This window comes from Hemiscyllium ocellatum, chromosome 2 (assembly GCF_020745735.1).
Source record: "Hemiscyllium ocellatum isolate sHemOce1 chromosome 2, sHemOce1.pat.X.cur, whole genome shotgun sequence".
NCBI lineage: Eukaryota > Metazoa > Chordata > Chondrichthyes > Orectolobiformes > Hemiscylliidae > Hemiscyllium > Hemiscyllium ocellatum.
The window spans coordinates 119,234,222-119,254,480 of NC_083402.1; the positions used below are offsets into that span (position 1 = coordinate 119,234,222).

At 40.8% G+C, this 20,259-nt stretch overlaps 1 protein-coding gene across 2 annotated transcripts in view; it reads left to right on the forward strand.

The window, feature by feature from the left end:
• The window catches only part of lpar1 (lysophosphatidic acid receptor 1), a 101,325-nt gene that overhangs the window by 45,488 nt on the left and 35,578 nt on the right, over nucleotides 1-20,259 (forward strand). The window lies entirely within an intron of this gene.

Here is a 20,259-nt window from a genome sequence, read left to right on the forward strand (position 1 = left end):
TATTTCGGTGACCAGCAGAAAATGGTTTCTTTGTGGATTTTGAGTCTATCTTGCTGTCAGTATTTGAAATTTAATGTAAACAACCAAGAACAAATTCACAATTCAGATATTCCGTCATTGTCTGGTTGTGGTCCAAAACTGATTAAAGGAATAGCTGTTTCCTTTAAGTTATCAGTTTGACAGATGCCTGGTACTGTGAGGCAGTGTCATGGATCAACATTTCTGAGCCTGCACAACAACAGCGTCTGTCAGCATTTTCAAACACAACTCTTTGTTAATATGATGAAAGAAACATCTTTCATTTCGAAGAATTGTTAGTTGGTTCAGGAATGTGACACACTGGGATATCTGCTGTTGTACTCCATTCTGCTGTAAATCAGTTACCATTTGGGCAGATGGTAATTTTCAGACTGTTAACACTGGAAAAGATATGAAGCTTATTAAGCAATATTCTTTGCAGCAGTTCTGTTTGTCTTACTTGAGCTTTCAGTGATGGGTCTTGCGACCAGGATATTTTACCTGATGTGGCAGTGTTCATGTTAATCCTTGTAGTATCAGAAAGTAGGGTGTGGATAGTGTGGTATTGAAAGATTCAACAGACATTTATTACAGAGCTCTCTTGCAACATTCATAAACATACCAATGTATGAACTAAAGTTATGCTACTCAGTGACTAAGAGAGTATGCTTTCATCAACCTGTCATGGTTCAAGTGACCCAAGGTAAGATGGAGTCTGAGATCTTCATATCCTCGGGTTGCAAACTGTGATGCTGATGGAGAGACCGTACCATATTGGTAATGTTGCTGGATTAGTGATCCGTTAACTAGTGGACTAGTTAATGTTCTGGGGGCACTGGGTTCAAATTTGTGATGCAGATGGAATTTAAATTCAGCTAATTAATCTGTAATTGTAAACTAGCCTCAGTTTTGTGGTCCCCATTAATAACTATCATTGTTGTAAAAGCCCATCTGGTTCACTAAAGTCCTTTAGGGAAGGAAATCCACCATCCTTACCTAAGTCTTGCCTACATGTGACTCCAGACCCACAACAGTGCTATTGGCTCTTAACTGCCTTCTGAAATGGCCTGAGAAGCCCCACAATTCAAGGACCAAAAACAATGCTGGGCTTACTCATGCTGCCTTTATCCCTTGAAAACATAAAGAAATATGTCTTTTAAAAGTATATTGACTTTGAGACCCAACACAACATCCAGTTTTACTTATGGCAGATACTGATTTAGTGAATGGCTTGGAGATGCGAACACACAGTTACGTATTTCTTATCATACCTTATAATTTCCAGAGCAGTAATGGCATACATTTCTCTGTGGAAATTCAAATGTTGATTAACTTCTGGTGATATTTTCTGCCCCCTTTTGAATTTCATTTATTTTAAAGGCATCAGCAGCTGTTGCACTGAAAAGGGAAAAGCTTCCAGGATTGTGGTTTTCAAAACAACTTGTGTTTGACATATGTGACCAATGTTCTTAATAACCATAAGTGTTTAATTTCCATGGCGTATGGGAAGGTAGGCTTTCCTTGGGGTCCTGATAGCTTGTGCTGATTTGTTTTATACATTTTTAAAAAATAATCCATCATATGTGCATAATTTCTCAGGAAATTCCTGTGTAAATCTTTGGCAGCAGGATCAGTGCAAAATGTGTGGTGAGGAAGTGGCAGGTCCATTGATTTCTCGGCCACTTGTGATGCATATTGCCAGCAATTGATTCATATCATCTTGCCTTTAATCCGTCTAATAATGCCTTTCCGGATGTGATTGTGGTACACGTTTCTTAGAGTTCTCCTGAGCTGGTAGTACTAAACTGTACAACTGTTTCCAATTCCTTCAGTACTTGGGGCCCATTGTGGTGCTTAGCAAGTGTAGTTTTTGCACTCTCAGCTCTGAGGTTGGTTTCTGTTTTTAATGTTAGTTAATGAAATTCCAATGCTGAGGATGTCAGCAATAGAAGTAAAGGGTGAGTTGTAATGATTCCTCAAGGTGGTCTTTTGTTTTCAGCTTTCAGCTTTGCAGTTCTATTACTGCAATACCTGTACCAAAATAAATCTATTGTTTTTATAAATAAAAAGTCATATGCATCCCTTCTTCTGACTTGATAGTACGTATTCCCACTGGATGCCAAATCATCTTTTTAAGATGTATTTCTCTCTGCCTGATTTGTGGATATAGGAACAGCTAGATACCTGTCTATTTCCCCATTGCCTTTTAAGAAGGCAGTGTTGAGCTGCCTTCATATTAGGTCTCTTCGAAGTGCAGTTACAAGTGAATTGCTCAAGATTAATCCATTGCTGTGCAAATGAAATTAATATTTAGACCAGGCTGGATAAAAGTGACTGATCTCCTCTAAAAGATGTTACCTAACCTGATGGGACACCCCAGAGTAGTTTCATGCTCACTGTTTGTTTATGATGTCAGCTTTGGAGTCCTTAACTAGTTTAAAGTCTTCTCCCAGCTGTCTTGGTGGGATTTTAACTTGTCTCCTGATTTGGATGGTACGGTGGCTCAGTGGTTAGCACTACTGCCTTTCAGCGCTAGGAGCCCAGATTTGATTCCAACCTCTTGCGACTGTCTGGAGTTTGCGCATCCTCCCCACATCTATGTGAATTTCTTCCCACAGCCCAAGGATGTGCAGATTGGGTAGATTGGCATGCAAATTGCTCATCGTGTCTAGGGATGTGCGGGCTAGGTACTGATGGGAAATGGCAAGGTTAACGGGGTAGGATTGGGGGGGGGCGCGTGAGTCTGAGTGGGATGCTCTTTAGAGGGTCACTGAGAATTCTACACTGAATCAATAAAATGAATGTGTTTTTTGTACATGTCTTGGCAGGGGATAGGCCATAGGTTGTCACAACTGAACAGATTGTGTTCTTGTCTGAGGTCGGTTTAACACATTTCAAGCTGGCCATTCACTAATGACCTGGGAGAAAAAAACACTGACACACCTACGTCAGGATTCCTCCACCAACTGTGTTCAGAGGAGCTACTGTTTGGCTGAAAGTGATCTACAAAGGATACTTTTCCATGACAAACTATCAAACAAAAGTTGACATCAAGTGAAGTTGGCCAATATTGGAGAGGGTGACCAAAAACCTACTCAAAACCAGGAAAAGGCAAGGCTTAGGAAGCAAAAGTGACTGTGTGACCATGGTAATTTATCCCTCTTCATCCTTCTGTACATGGCTGCACTCTTTTGACACTGTTGACCACATACCACATGTCCAAAATCTCTCCTCCATTGTTCAGCTGGCCCAGGTTGTATTTGTCAGGTGCCATTCTTGTCCATCTGTTCAGAAATTACCTGCAGAGTCTTCTCTTCCTAGTCCCATGCCATCAGCTTTAATGACCTTGCTATCTTTGGCTCCAATACATCTCACATTAACACGCTGCAACCTTAGTTCCTACATGTAAGTTGAAGATATCTAGCTCTTAGCACCACTTCTCTCGACCTCTCACTGCCCATCTCCTGATCACCTCCACCACAACGTAATTACTTCTGGATTGACTATACCAGTGTTCTCCTGTCTGGTCTCCTATTTTCACCCTAATGTAAACTGGAGCTCACCCAACATTTTGCTTCCCATTTCCTAACACTCCTCAAATCAGCCGCATGCTCGTAGCTCAAGATTTTTGGAATGCTTCAGTTGGAAAACGCTCATCTTTTCCAATCCCTCCATCACCCTGCCACCTCTTTTCTGTAACTTTCTCCAGCCTCTCATTTCTTCTCAAATTCTAGCCTCTTGAGCATCCTGTATTTTAACTCGCTCTCCTTGACTTAACCTAACATAACGAATTCCCTGCCTCGCTCTCTTTGCCTCTGTCCTCCTGCTTTTAATGTCCCAAAACATACTAATGTGACTGAGCTTTTGGTCACCTGACCTCACATTGTCATGTGACTTGTTACATCTAATTTGCTCTGAAGGGGCTTGTGGCATTCTAGGATGCGGAAGAATGGCCAGATGCTATGGTATTGTTGGCCACTCCTGGATTTGTAATAAGTGGCTATGGTCTAACCATTTCCTCAAAGTGGTTCAATCGTCCTGGCTTTCAGCTTTTTGAATTTAATTTTTCAGGAGTGGAACAAGTTTGCATTGAAATTAGGTTTGTGTGTGCATTCTAGGTCTGCCACTTTGCCCCTGCATTGATCTGCAATCGATATTTTATTTCTGGATAGCAAATGGCAGGCATTTCTGGGTGAAATGGGTGGCAGGAAGGTGGAAAGTGCTTGTTTTACATCTCCGTTTCCTCAGGACTTGGTGAGAAATCCAAAATCTGAAAAGAAGAAAAATGTATTGATTTCTGGCTACTTCACTTGTTTTCCAGTAGGATAAAGATAAAAATAGGGAAGGACTTGCATCTGCGAAGAGAGATTTGATTGAGGGTGTGTCACCTCCTGTTTTCACTTTAGACCGTCTGATCACCCTCGGACCTATATAAAGGTGTGCTAGTTCTTGTGGGATTTATAAGCTTGGGGTTTAGACACATCTAAGTAAAAACTGCAAATTTTGAATTCTCCTGGTCCACGTGAATCGCCCAGTCACTGGATTAACTGAGAAGCCGACACTTAAAGGAAAACTTGAACATCAGCTCAACTCTCCCTCAACTGTGCTGCACCCATCTGCTGAGAAACCTGGCCAAATGGTTTACCCTGTATTTTAGCCAGTAGTATGTGTAGTGGTGCTGGAGGAGAATAGACAGATTAAAAAAAAATCTTTTTGTGATTTGTAACCTAAAAACAATATCGCAATTTTAGTATCACCATTTGGAACTGCCAAGTATACCATATCCTGTTGGGCATTGGCAATATGTTTCAGGCAATCTGAATGAGATCTTTTTCTTTGTTTGTCACATAACTTTGTAGTTTATTTATTTTTAACTTGCTAGTTATCACTTAGCAGCAGCTGTTTGCCTAAAAAAATTGCCCAAGTCATTCTGCATTTTGTTTCCTCCTGACAAAACCCCTCATTCTCCTTGCTCAGTTTACTAAATTTAATCTCTCGTCTTATTCATTACTAAGTATTTTTGAAATGGCTATTTATGGACATCACTAATAATACAATGGTGAAGATTGAACAAAATACGCTTGCTTCAAATCAGGGTAGAACCCACAAGTTACCATGAACCTAAACCGGAAATGAGACATCCTTCCTGTTATCTGATAATTGATTAGACTCTCTTTCAGGACAGAAAGATGATTATTTCTGATGGAAGGTTGTTTAAGAACCACAAGTTACAGTGTCGTAGACTGATACAGTGCAGAACATAGAACATAAGAACATGAGAACTAGGAGCAGGAGTAGGCCATCTGGCCAGAAAGAGCTCATTATGCCAGACTCAGCTGTTCAAAAGGACAATCCAATTTTTTTTCCATTCTCCTGCTCTTTTCTCCACAGCTCTGCAACATTTCCTCCTAGAATTTCTCTTTTGACTTTTATTATTGAATTTGCTTCCATGCCACCCCTTCAGGCAGTGCATTCTGCATCACCAGACTTTGCTATGTAAAAGTGCTTTTCAAAGCATCAATATATGTCCACTGGCTAGTGATCTTTTTGCCATTGGAACCAGGTTCTCCCTTTTATTATTTAATGAAAACTTTTTTTTCTTCCCTTTTCAGTCCTGCTAACTAACAGCATATCCTTCCATTCTTTTCTCCTCTTCAATAGCCCTTAAATGCACCTTTGCTATTTATCTCAACATCTCCGTGGGCTAGCGAGATTCAGTCTTTCCAGGGCAGCGCAGTGGCTCAGTAGATAGCACTACTGCTTCACAGTGCCAGGGACCTTAGTTTGATTCCACCCTTGGGCGGCTGTCTGTCTGTATCTGCGTGAATTTCCTCTGCGAGCTCCGGTTTCCTCCCACAGTCCAAAGATGTGCAGGTGGATTAGCCGTGGGAAATGCAGGGTTTCCAGGATTGGGTGGGATGCTCATCAGATGGTCGATGTGGACTCGACGGGCTAAATGGTTTCCTTCCACAGTGTAGGGATTCTATGATTTTTCTCTTTTTGGGTAAATAGATTCCTTTTCAAATTCCTTATTAGATTTATGCATAAAATCTTGTGTTTATGGCCTTTACTCTTGGATTCCTTAGAAGTAAAAACTGCTGAGAAAACTTTTTCTTAAAAAGATACCTTTCAGCTACTTTTCCTAATTGCTACTGATGGGACAGCAGGAGATGGTAAGTTTCCATTGTACTTGAGCATACTGCAGGTTCTGTGAAGGCAAGTAGGTTAAGGGAAGAGAAAGTCAAGCTTCTGTTTTCCAGGTTGTCTTTCCTGTTCTCTAGTGAACGTTCCTGGCGGAAACACAGGTGGAGAAAGGGGTGATGCAAAATGGTTTGGAGGTGGCCATCAATGGGTACAGATCGCAAAGAGCTTTGGCAAGAAAGCGATTGGTGAAAGACTTGAGGTGGTGTTAAATTGTTTGGCTGGTCCTTAAAGCATGTTGGCGTCGATTGCTAATAATTCATAGAATGTGGACATTGGCATGGGCCCAAGATACTGAGCTGCCATGCCACAGTTAGCACAGTGTTACCTTTTCTTCCTAGCCTGGATTTTGAACAGTGTGGAACTGTTGCGAAACATTAAATGAGACTTTTTGACTTTGTTTTTTTTGATACGGCTTTGCCAGGTCTAACTAGTTCTGTTCACAGTTAAACCGCTTGTTCATTGATTTGGTTTACAGGCCATAAAAACAAGGTCACAAATTCATGAATCAATGGGGGCGTATGAAAAGAGCTGAGCATGAATGATCTTAAACATGTTGAATGCCATACTGAAAAATTACCAAGCTGGACTGATTACCTGAGAATTGTGTCATATTTTGAATGTTACAGCATAGATTTTGTTTATTTAAATATGGAATGATGTATTTTAAATTTGATAGCAGCTTTCATTCTGCCAGCTTTGTTAGCCAAGAGGCTATTTGAAATAGAATACATAATTTTAAGAACTGTATAAAAATGGTCCTCTTTATCATTTCAATTTGGGAACCTTGGTTCAGGTAAAAGAAAGCAGGAAGGATTGTCTTTACATCACTGATTGTGGACAGGACCTGGACGTATTTCGTCCATTTTGACTAATCTAGTTTCTACTCACCTTTTGCCCCATATGCATAATTTAACCCTGAGATCTCCTCCCAACCCCTCTCACAGTCAGTCATCTATCTTACTCCAAAATCATCAACCAACTTCCCTTTGCCAAAGATGCCACCCACGCTACCAACCGGGGGATGTGGGTGGGCAATGGGAGAAAAGAGCAAGTTAGCATTGACCGATATTTAGTGAGACCAGTGTTGTCCGTGTTCTGGCTGCAAGAGCAGGTCCAAATGCAAACTAGTGATCCTTGTCAACTGGAAGAACAAGGGCAGTCCAGCACCACACTCTTGGACTCTGATCTCCAGCATCTGCAGTCCTCACTTTCTCCTGCATGGAAAAAACCCACCAACTGCAAGTTCTCCAAGCCATACTCCATCATGATGTGGGCCAAATTTGCTATTCCTTCATATTGCTGGGTAAAATTGTAGCACTATGTTAGTCAGGTAAACTGAAAGGGTTCAGGAAGGTGGCTCATCACCAGCTTCCAGAGAACTGTTAGGGATGTGCAGCAGATGTTGATAGAGGAAAGGAAAATAAGGGAAGTGCTGCCATTATAGCTTACTCTGGCTCTGTGTCCCTTGCTCCCATGTCTGACAGATCGTGATGCTTGTCCATCAGGCTGTCTGTCTGGTGGGGAACTTGATGGAAACATTTTGCATGTTATTTTGGCTTTTTTTTTTGAAAAAAGACACCTTTACATACTGCTACTTGTCTCATTTGTTAATTCATTCTTGGAATATTTCTGAACTTTCTGAGCAATATAGTTCAGTGCCATAGCCTTCGTTCAAAATAAGAGAAGGCTAAAGTTGTTGAGACAGTAGTGCTAGATGCACCCAAACCCATCATCAAATGCATCCTCAAAATGGAGAAGGGTAATTTCTTGGACTTTGCAGTTTATTTAAGAAATTCGGAGACTTGTAGTTTAATTGAAGACATTTATTTGTCTTGAACATGCTTTTTGTCATTGTTATTTATTTTATTTATGCCTCTGCCTTGCCTTCACGTTTCAATGAATTAGGATACTTTTTAGATGCAAGTTATTTAGCAGTTCTGACAGGCAACTGAAAGGCGTATCATCCTTTATATTTAATAATTGTCACTCAGTGCATTCAAGCTTCCACCCTCTCAAAATCTGACTTGCTCCCACTGACTCCCTATGTTTCTACTCCTCTATTTGAGACAAAACATTGATTTCCTGTGACCTGGCCTTTTGAAATCTCCACCCTCATCTTGTCTCCTTCCGTTCAAACCTTCCCAATCACTTATAGCAAAACCTTTGAGAGGGTGAAGCATGGGGACATGGGTGTGTGGATTTATGCAATGTTTGGGTGACAGTCAGGATTCGATAGTCATACAGCATGAAAACTAAACTGATCCCACCTGCCTGCGCTTACCCCATTTCCCTCCAAACCTTTCCTATTCATGTACTAATCTAAATGTCTTTTAAACATTGTAACTGTGCCTACATTCACCGCTTTCTCTGGCAGTTCATTCCACATAAGGTCCACACTTTTTTTTTAAAATAAAGTTGCCCCTCCTGTCTTTTATTTTTAAATCTATCTTCTCTCACTTTAAAAATATGCCCCCATGTCTTCAAAGCCCCCATCCTAGGGAAAAGACCCATGTCATTCATCTATGCTTATCATGATTTTATAAATCTCTGTAAAGTCACCCCTCAACCTCCTACACTCCACGGAAAAAAGTCCTTTCCCGTTTAATGTATGCATTAAATTTTAAGATTCAGTGGAAAGCTCCCTTCTCCCTGTTTCCTTTTGTGCTTGGCACTTTTCTCCTGTTGTAACTCTGAGACTGTCTTATCTCAGATTGATCCACAAATGTATGTCACAGTTCTAATCTAACTGATTTTGCAATTCTAAAATGGAATTTGAGATTAGATTGCAGCCAGAAGGTTGTCCATGTCTATCTGTTTACAACCTTGATGGCTACTATATTCTTGGCATTGAGTATTTTATTCGGTCTTACTGTCTTCACTTGTCCTGTGTAAGCAAACTGTGATATATTGTATTTAAAAATGAAGGTCTGCATTGTATCTTCAGTTAACAAGCGTCCCTCCGTTTCTTAGTAATCTGAACTGTGAATTTAGATCTGAGGCTAGATTAAATCCTTTCACAATCTTCTGATCCTCCAAAAAACCAAGAACATTTAATAAGGTGAATATCCCAGTCAACAATGGAGAAAATAAAGGACAAGATTTCACAACCTGAGACTACGATAGACAAGTTAACATAGACTGAACAATACTTAATGGCCAACTCATACACCAAATTTAAAGAAGAGTTAGTTTGCCTTATCTAACTAATGTAATCAAGATACAATTTATTTGCTTAATATTGCACCACTGGTAGGTTTGTAGCATTTTAGGAACAACCTTCTGTAACCAACAGCTTTCCAGCAGCCTTCTATTTCCCCACTGCAATAGATTCAAGCTGCCAATCCCCTTTTTTGAAAATTGTCCACTCAGCCTGTGTTTACAAGGCCCTGTTTTCACCAGCAAGCCCCACTGTAGTGACTCTTTACTCTTTAAATCTGCAAAAGGCTAGTCAGTTATGCTCCATCCTTTCAAACAGGAAACCAAACCCCACAAGCATGCTACTTGGTTCATTTGATACTCAACAGTCCTCTCTGCTTCTCCACGTTGGTAGCTGCTTTCTCTCTCCACACTGCAGTGTCCTGCTGTCTTTCAAAAATCAGTTCTCCTTTTTTGAGTTCCTGTTTAAAGGTGTAAGAATTGTCACTTGATATTTCAGTTGGTTTCTGCCTGAGTTACTCTCCATGGCAATCAGATCACATAGGTCTGCCTCCAAGCGAGTTGTTTATTATGACCACATCATCCACTTTTACGGAATGCTGTTTCACTTTGTGTTAAAGGAGAGTTTTAAAACACAGCCATCTTGTAAAATCCTGACTCATTAAAACAAATCTAACTAAACATAGCATCACACATTTGTTAGAAGGGTATTCAAAACATTTCACTTTCATTTTATGGACAGTTGGCAAAATCTTTATTGGAGATTTGCAGAAGATTGGGCCAAGTCTGTACAAATATAATTGTGATTATATATTTTTGATCATTAATCCAAGTACCTTGTAATATTAGAACAATATAATGCTTCAGAAATGTGAATTGAAAACATTGCCAATGATGGCCACAGAAACACGGCCATGTCCAAATTTTTCATGACATTGTATAGTTTTACAAAACTATTCACAGTTCTTGGCATGAACATTAATTCTTTGCATGTCTTTTAAAGAAGGAGTTATAAGATGGAATTAGATTGGAAAGGTTTTTGTTCCATTAAATGTTCTTTCTTCAGCTTTCCTACTTTATACACCCTACATGCACCACCCGCCCCCACCCTTTTTCGAAGAGCGTGATTTATGGTTAATGAGTACAGATAGGATCTTACCCAAGGAGCTATTATTCATGTGCAAGCTTGTACTTGGGTACTAGTGAAATGTCCAGTCTCCTGATGTACCTTAGTGATACCACATTCTGTCTCCCTCCACTAGACAGGGAGTGCTGAAAAAATAAAATTCCTTCCCCACATATCCCATAAAAGTCTGATTACTGTAACAGGATGAGTTATCTCATAATACTGTTTTGAGGAGGCAGAATTTTATTTTTGCGATGTGGCGGAGACTGTAGCTTGCATTATGAAGGTGGTCACCTTGAGGCTTGATGGATTTTGTTCCGAATTGCCAAAATAATGGAGTGTTGAGGGAACGAAGGCTATTCTACCATTAGACTGGAGCGAGTTAATTAAAGCAGTTCTGTAACTAATTGCCACCTTTCCACAATCCCACAATTCCTTGCTCTTTGCTCTTACATTGCACATGTTGCCTTTCGGCCATTTATCGAATTTCCCTTTGGAAAGCTACCCTTGAGTCTTTGAAGGCAGCACATTCCAGCAGAGCTCAAATAGTTTCACACAGTTCCTATTGCTCTCCAGTTTTATTTATTGGCCTGTTCTGGTCACAAATCAACTATATTTAATGAATAAAAAAAGCATTTGTCTTTTACAGTTACAGATGACCTTGTTCAGCTAGAAACATGAAGTAGTTTGTCCTGATCAGCCCTTTAGTTGAATATCAGCAAGACCAGACAACACTTTCGTTAGGCCCAGTCTCTTATCCAGCTAGCAAGATGTGGCGAAGATTAAAATGCATATTCTATCCTTGTTTGTGCAGTGATGCCATCTTTTATCTGTGAAGTCTGCGCAACAAAATTCCTGAAGCTGAGAGGACATTGAATAATTGTAGTTTCAGATTATTGAGTGATCATGGGTTGCGAGGAGGAGAGGACATGTACTGTCTTGTGCTCACATTTTGGCATTGATTTACGGCCGGTGTTGCAGAGTTGATGTCTAATTGAAAGGACACATGGAGTAATTGTGCTGCATGAAACATCACGGAACTGCCGAGTGTGTCTGGGCCAATCCTTGATATGCATTGAGGTCAATTATTAACAATGGAACAGTTGTGTTTTACAAATGAGCAAATTGGCCTGAGTGGACCATTCAGCCCTTCAAACCTGCTCAGCTATTCAATAAGGTCTTGGCTGATTTGGATTGGGGTGTCAAATCCACATTTCTGCCTTCTGTTCCTGTGGTGGGGTGTGGGGTGGAGGGGTCAGATTAATTTTATGGAGCCTTCAAATGCTGTTAAATTGACATTTGGAGTGACAATCTCTGCACCCCACATCAATCTTTGATTTTCTGTTGGTGGGTTGAAATATGGAGATAAAGTCAGGTGGTTTTGGTACTTTGGACCTCATACAAACCAGTGACAGGTTTGCATTTGCATGTTGTAAGTACAGATTAGCATGGCAATCTTTTATTTTAGCTTGAAGGTAGGACACTTTTTAAAGTCACTGGCATGTGTGAATCATGTTGACCTGGTTCAATCTTGTTTAAAGGGCAAATAGGTCTTTTGGGGCGGGGCAGGGGGGTGTGGTGGTGTTGGTGGGGAAGGGAAGGGAAACAACAGAATAGCAGCTTTTATGGATGCTTAGGACTGAGAAAGGTGTGTCAATGACATGGGAGGAGGTTACTTGTATCTAAATCCATGGTCTATTTGCCTTAGGGAGTGTTTGATGTAAAGGAGTGTGGTGGATACAATCAGTGTTTTGGGGGACGTATGCTTTTCAAATGTTGGTCTGTTGGTGCCAGCTGGCAAAGTCCTTACTCGATGTACTGGAGGACAATGTCTGTAACAGTGCATAACAGGGAGTGCCAGTTCAGTCATGTCCCACAGCATATTGAGTAGAATGCTGGACACTAATATAAACATACAGAGAGTGAAAGCAATAACACAATAAAATAACTATCTCTAGTTCTCCTGTAAATATCAGAGTGCTGCATCTAAGGCATGCCTTTACATTTAACTTTCTTACTAAGCCAGTCTCGACAAATAACAATGATGAGCACATCAATAAAATGAAACCAAGGTAATGCGTATTATTTACAAATGAAACTTATTATTAAAAAAACTTTGTGCCACCCCTGTGCTTTCAAGTCTACTATTTAATACCATGAAGCTGATTGGGAACTTTTGGCCTTGATGGGACGGGGCTGGAGGGTCTCTAACAGCCCACTGTAGATATGCAGCATTGTCAGCTAAAGGTGTGTTTTATTGGAAAGCATCCCACTGCCACCGAATCTCACTTCTCCCATGCATACCTTGGATTGACATTGTGCAGAAATAGGAAAAGGCATGAGAGTAGAAATGATGCGTATCACAGCATTGATAAACCACTTCTCAATAGATACGTGAATAGGAAAGGCCTACTGGGATATATATATATAAGCCAAGTGCAGGCAGGAGGGACTAGTTTAGAATTGTGTTCAGCATGAACTGGTTGGACTGAAGGGTTTGCTTCTGTGCTGTATGACTTGGCTCTGGGAGTTTATCTAAATAAAAATAAATCTAAGAATCGTGGTTTGATTTACAAGTGCATGTTAATTCCTGCTGCACTTCAGGTCGATTCTTGTATTGATCTTCTACACTTTTTTCACCTTTTTTGTATTGAAGACTTTTGCAAGCATGTACCAATTACCAGTGTTTTTGATTATTCGTGCTATTTAGGTGCACTTAAAGCACCATTTCCCCTGATTATTTGGGGTGGTGGATGTATTTAACGCACCTGTGGGATCTGCCTTTCATGTTTTAGTAGTATGGCAACACTGTGCCTGAAACAGTTTGAAAGTTAAATAGCTAAATAGATTTTTTTAAAACAAGAAGCGAGCAGGCAAATGAATGAGTATAATTTGAAAATAATGTGTCTCTATGCAAGATCTGGGCTGTAGAGGAACAACAGCATATTATAATCCCAGCTGATGTGAGGTAAGACTGGGCAAGTTGGTTTCAGAATGACATCTGGCTTGATATACACTTCTGCAGTTTGTTTAGCATGATTGTCAGTCACTGAACATGTTTGCATAAGGTTGTCAAAGTTCTTTTAACACGAGAATGCTGGTACGTTACATAAAATAAATTATCAATTGGAAAGATCTAAACATAAATAGCAAAAAGAAAAAGTCAACCCTTTTCCAGTAACATCCTCCAAGGGCACTGAATCCTCAAAAATATCACCCTTATCTTAATTCTCTGATTTCTAACTTAACTGCAATTGTAAATGTAAGCATTTGACTGAAGTTCTAATTTAAATGCAAATATTTCATTTTGGTAATTTTCTCTACATTCACAAGATGTGTTTTCCTGTGTTCCTGTCTTTCCTTGAGATACACAGATATTGGTTAGTTCACGGTCTTCTCCTAATTGAGCTTTTAAGAAGAGCCTTGTTTACTTAAAGTGCTAAAACAGTTGTAAGACTCCTTTGCAGCTCTGCAATGAATCACTGTCTTGTCAGTCACCCATGCAGCTAGCTTTTTCATAGATTTAGATAGCTGAAGAACAGACAGTGAAGTCCCTTTCTTCAAATGGTTCATTGGGATCCTCCACAATCAATTGAACAAGTAAATCCTACTTTGGTGTAATCACATTCATCTGAATGATGGCATCTCAGATATTACAGGAATCCCTTAGAACAATGAGCTGTCGCACTCTGCACTAAACAATATACCATATTATCCATCACTTAGATATTTGTCTACCATTATCCAACAGTATAATTTCAAAGGTGTTTCATCCATTATTTGCCTGATTTATGCTTTTGCCAAATGTCTTGGAAGGTGCTACACAAATGTTTCAATTAAGATTCTTCCTGGTTAACTAAGCAGAGGAGAAGAAACAAAAAAGAAAAAAATTTCAGATGAAAGCATTTTTAAATTCCGCCAGCTGGCATTGTGGGATTTGAATCCAAGTTCCTCCAAGCCTTAGCCAAGATTTACAACTCCAGAGGTATTCCCATTATATTATTGTGTCTTCTGGGGAATGAACCAAAATTGTAGTTAGAGTGTACAGGAGGATGAGAGTAGTGAAGTCTGAACTGCGATTTCAAGATTGCAAGAAGTCAACGGCAGGCAAGAAGTTGGTTTGAAGTGCGTCTACGTCAACGCCAGGAGGATCTGGAATAAAGTGGGTGAACTTGCAGCATGAGTTGGTACCTGGGGGATTTTGATGTTGTGGCCACTTCAGAGACATGGGTAGAACAGGGACAGGGATGGTGATTGCAGGTTCTGGGATTTAGATGTTTCAGTAAGAACAAAGAAAATGGTAAAAAAAAAGGGAGTGGTGTGGCACTGTTAGTCAAGGACAGTATTACGGTTGCAGAAAAGATGTTTGAAGACTCCTCTATTGAGGTAGTATGGGCTGAAATTAGAAACAGGAAAGGAGAGGTTACCCTGTTGGGAATTTTCTATAGGCCTCCAGATAGTTCCAGAGATGTAAAGTATCGGATAGCAAAAATGATCCTCAGTAGTTCCCGCCTCAGGTGACTGACTGTGTGGAGTTTGCACATTCTCCCCGTGTCTGCATGGGTTTCCTCTGGGTGTTCCGGTTTCCTCCCATAGTCCAAAAATGTGCAGGTTAGGTGAATTGGCCACTCTAAATTGCCCGTAGTGTTAGGTGCAGGGGTAAATGTAGGGGATTGAGTCTGGGTGGGTTGTGCTTCGGCGGGTCGGTGTGGACTTGTTGGGCCGAAGGGCCTGTTTCCACACTGTCAGTAATCTAATCTATCAGCGAGAGTGACAGATTAGTTGTTATGGAGGGGCTTTAACTTTCCAAATATTGACTTGGAAAGCTATAGTTCAAGTACTGGTCAGTTTTTGTCCAACATGTGCAGGAGGGTTTCCTGATACAGTTTGTAGACAGGCCAACAAGGGGCAAGGCCACATTAGATCCGGCACTAGGTAATGAACCCTACCAGGTGTTAAGTTTGGAGATAGGTGAGCACTTTTGGGATAGTGACCACAATTTAGTTATGTTTACATTAGTGATTGAAAGGGATTGGTATATATTGCAGGACAAGATTTATAGCTGGGGGAAAGGCGATTATGATGTGATTAGGCAAGATTTAGAATACGTAAGATGGGGAAGGAAACTACAGGGGATGGGCACAATTGAAATGTGGAACCTATTCAAGAACCAGCTACTGTGGGTCCTTGATAAGAATATATCGGTCCGGCGGGGAAGAAGTTGTTAAGCGCGGGAGCCGTGGTTTACTAAGGAAGTTGAATCTCTCTTCAAGAGGAAGAAGGCGGATTATGTTAGGATGAGATGTGATGACTCTGGGTGCTTGAGAGTTACACGTTAACTAGGAAAGACCTAAAGAGAAAGCTAAGAGCCAGGAGAAAACAGGATCAAGGAAAACGCTAAGGCTTTCTATAGCTATATCAGGAATAAAAGAATGACTAGAGTAAGATTAAGGACAATCAAGGATAATAGTGGGAAGTTGTGCATGGTGTCTGAGGTGATGGGGGAAGTGCTAAATGAATACATTTCATCAGCATTCGTACTAGAAAAAGACAATGTGGTCGAGGAGAATACTGAGATACAGGCAACTAGGCTAGATGGGAATGAGGTGCATAAGGAGGAGCTGTTAGCAATTCTGGAAAGTGTAAAAATAGGTAAGTCCCCTAGGCCGGATTGGATTTATCCTAAGCTTCTCTGGGAAACCAGGGAGGAGACTGCCAAGCCTTTGGTTTTGATCTTTATGTCGTCATTGTCTGCAGGAATAGTGCCAGAAGACTGGAGGATAGCAAATGTTGTTCCCTTGTTCAAAAAGGGGAGTACAGACAACCTTGGAAATTATAATCCAGTGAGCCTTCCTTCGGTGGTGTGTAAAATGTTAGAAAGGGTTACAGGAGAGAGGATTTATAATAATCTAGAAAGGAATAAGTTGATTAGGGATAGTCAACACGGTTTTATGAAGGGTAGGTTGTGTTTCTCAAACCTTATTGAGCTCTTTGAGAAGGTGACCAAGCAGGTGGAAGAGGGTAAAGTGGTTGATGTGGTGTTTATAGATTTCAATAATGTGTTTGATAAAATCCCCCACAGTAGGCTATTGCAGAAAATATGAAGACATGGGATTGAGGGTGGTTTAGTGGTTTGGATCTGAAATTGGCTAGCTGAAAGTGACAGAGGGTGGTGGCTGTTGGGAAATGTTCATCCTGGAGTTCGGTTACTAGTGGGGTACCACAAGAATCTGTCTTGGGTCTGTCATTTATAGAAATGACCTGAATGAGGGCATAGGATGGGTTAGTAAATTTGCGGATGACACTAAGGTCGGTGGAGTTGTGGATAGTGATGAAGGATGTTGTACGTTATAGAGAAACATAGATAAGCTGGGCTGAGAGGTGGCAAATGAAGATTATTGCGGAAATGTGTGAGTGGATTCACTTTGGAAGGAATAACCGGAATGCAGAGCACTAGGCTAATGGTAAGATTCTTGATAGTGTAGATGAGCAGAGAGACCTCTGTGCCCAGGCACATAGATCCTTGAAATCTGCCACCCGGATTGATAAGGTTGTTAAGAAGGCATATGGTGTGTTAGCCTTTATTGGTAGAGGGATTGAATTTTGGAACCACAAGATCATGATGAAGCTGTACAAAACTGTGCGGCCACGTTTGGCGTATTGTGTACAGTTCTGGTCACCACATTTATAAGATGGATGTGGAAGCTTTGGAGAGGGTTCAGAGGAGATTTACTAGGATGTTACCTGATATGGAGGAAAGGACTTACGAGGAAAGGCTGAGGGACTTGAGGCTGTTTTTGTTCAAGAGAAGAAGGTTGCAAGGCGACTAAATTGAGACATATAAGATAATCAGAGGGTTAGATAGGGTGGACAGTGAGAGCCTTTTTCCTCAGATGGCGATAGCTAGCATGAGGGGACATAGCTTTAAATTGAGGGGTGATAGATATAGGTCAGAGCCAGTTTCTTTACTCAGAGCAGTAGGGGCATGGAATGCACTGCCTGCAACAGTAGTAGACTCACCAACTTTTAGGGCATTTAAATGGTCATTGGGTAGGTATATGGATGAGAATGGAATAGTGTAGGTTAGATGGGCTTCAGATCGGTTCCACAGGTCAGCGCAACATCGAAGGCCGAAGGGCCTGTACTGCACTGTAATGTTCAATGTTCTATGTTTAATAATCATGTACGATTGTTCCAAGGAATTTGCAGCTCCTGGTATGTTAATGAGCAATGGCCAACAAATGTTGTTATGAATAATTGAATATTTCCAAAAGTGAATATTTGAAATGTGCATTACACTTTTCTGTAAACTTGTTGTTTGACACGTTTACTAGCTACTGATTTTTAAAATTAAGTATTGTACAGACGAAGGTTTTAAGTACTTTGTAAACGTGACATGACTGCCAAATACCAATAGGAAACAACAATGTGAATGCCATGTGGAATATCTTTCTGCTTGGATAATTTAATGAGTGGGTAACGAGGTGTATACAATGATGTGCATTTTTAAAAATGCTATTGCTCCCCGTTTTGTTAAAGGATATGATTATCCCTCGATTATTTGTCTATTTTTCATTTGTTTAAAAAATAGAGTGAAAGTTAGAATCGTAGGCCTTGATATTTATGCTGGCCATTGTTCAGGAACGAAGGGGGTGATGTAATGGTTGGGAAGTGGGATTGGTGGGACTGCATAGATCAGGGTGACAGTGTGGGTGGAAGGACAGATAAACTATGAGTCAGGGAATGGATGGAGAAAGTGAGGGATTGTTGATCAGTATCTGATCAATTAGGTGCACAGAGAAGTTGCCTAGTGGCCAAAGGCCCTGGGGCTTCAGTTATCTGGGAGTCGGAGACTGGTTACTTGCTGCAAGTGTGTAGGATATGAGACATTGTTGAAGGAGATGTGATTCCTGCCCTCGAGCAGTGCTATAGAGACTCTCCTGAGGTTCCTCGGCTCTGGGAAATTTTGGCCTACTGTTGTTAAAAGTGAAAAAGATAAAAATTTGAATCACAGAGTCTCATTCACATATTTATGTGACGTGCCTGTCTTTGGAGAGCAAGTTCGCCCATGCTCAAGTCCATCTGTTAAAAAAGTAAAACCGTACTTTGAAAGCAATTTGGGTGTCCCATTATTGAATTTTTAACACAATGCCCTTTCCTTCTCCCATCCATCCTGAATGTGGGTTAAAGCTTCAAGTAGAAGGAGGTCATTCAGCTTATTGACCATGTATCAGCTGTTTGAAGCAGTTTAGCATGATCTGGGGATCCGTCAAGAGAGACAAAGAGATTCAGCATTGAATCCACACCAGCTTTTCACACCATTTCATGCAGAGTTTCAAGACCTAAAGGTTCTGAAACCAATTCCACAAGTACTGACAAAAGATAGGTGGGACCGGGTGCCATACAGGTACAGAGGTGATTGAGTGAGGGGGAAGTTGGTTGTTAGGCTAGACCCAGTTAGAGGTGGAGACTTTCGGAGGGTCAGATCTGTGAGGAGATGCTGAGAGGGAGGTCAGGTTGGAGGGAGGGGTGTAGAGGTAAACAGGGACTGGTATCTGGGTGAGTCTAGTGGGGTTGGGTATCCATGTTGGGAGAGGGGGGAGGGCCATGTGTGTTAGGAGAGGTCAGTTCAATAGTTAGCCACAAGTAATAGCAAGTCTTAATTCCTCCAATTCTCCCATGTTAGTTCCTCTAAGTTTCAACTTCAGCAGGGTAATTCCTGAAGAGTCAGCTACATTGGCACTGGTGCATGGCACCAAAATGCATCTCTTGTCCAAGTTCCAGCACGAAATTGTCTTCCTAGCTCAGAAGATCTGGACTTCTGTGTCACATCTGATTCTTTTAGATAATTACCTTAGTCCTGTGGTTACAGATTTCTGTCATGAGAAAACTCGTTAGGCACATGCTCAATACTGACATGTTTCTTGAGAACTGCTTTGCTGGACAGTTGGGGACTAGTTGTCCAGAACATTGAACTAACGCAGCCACAAATGATTCTGTGCTGGCATTTGCGATTTCTCATAAATAATGCTCTTTCAGCAGGTAATTTCCCTTCTGTTATTCATCTTAATTTTGGCCATAGAATTGGCATTAGACTCTGTGTCTCTGTAATGATTTTGAGAAAACTCCCTTGGCAGCAAATTGTGGACTGCAAGTCTATTCCCAGTCAACGAATCCCCATACTACGCCCGTATGTTCACTCGCTCTGAATGCTGAGCCAAGACCGCACCCTTTGACAGCAAACTCCGTAACTTTAATGCAGGACAAGCCTGACCATTTAATTCTGAAATCTTCAGCTTCATTTTATGAATTATACTTTGAGTGTTCTGTAGTCCCCTTTATGCTTTGATTTGGTAGACTGCAAGTTGTGGTGTTGCTACTGAGTAATTGAGCGTTTTATCTGGTTTTAGCAGGATGGCCTGATTTTTAAGGGATTGTTGTTTATTTTGATCGTTTGTTTGTTTGTTTGTCCTGCTTCTCAAGGAACACACTTTTTTAATACTCTGTTTCTGTGAGAGGCTGAGCCTGGGAGCCTTTAGCTGAGTTTGAGTTACACATGGGACTGCAAGTGAGAGAGTCGGCCAGCAGGAAGATTATAATATTAGGAATCACAAGGCAAGTGGCCCTTTTCGGTTGATTGCTTTTTAAAGCAAAAAAGCTCTCTATGAGTTTATTCTGTCAAGATCATCCCCACTCCCCATCTCCTTTTGTGTCCCAATATGCCAGGAGTGCCTCAGTATATCTTCACTTTTCTG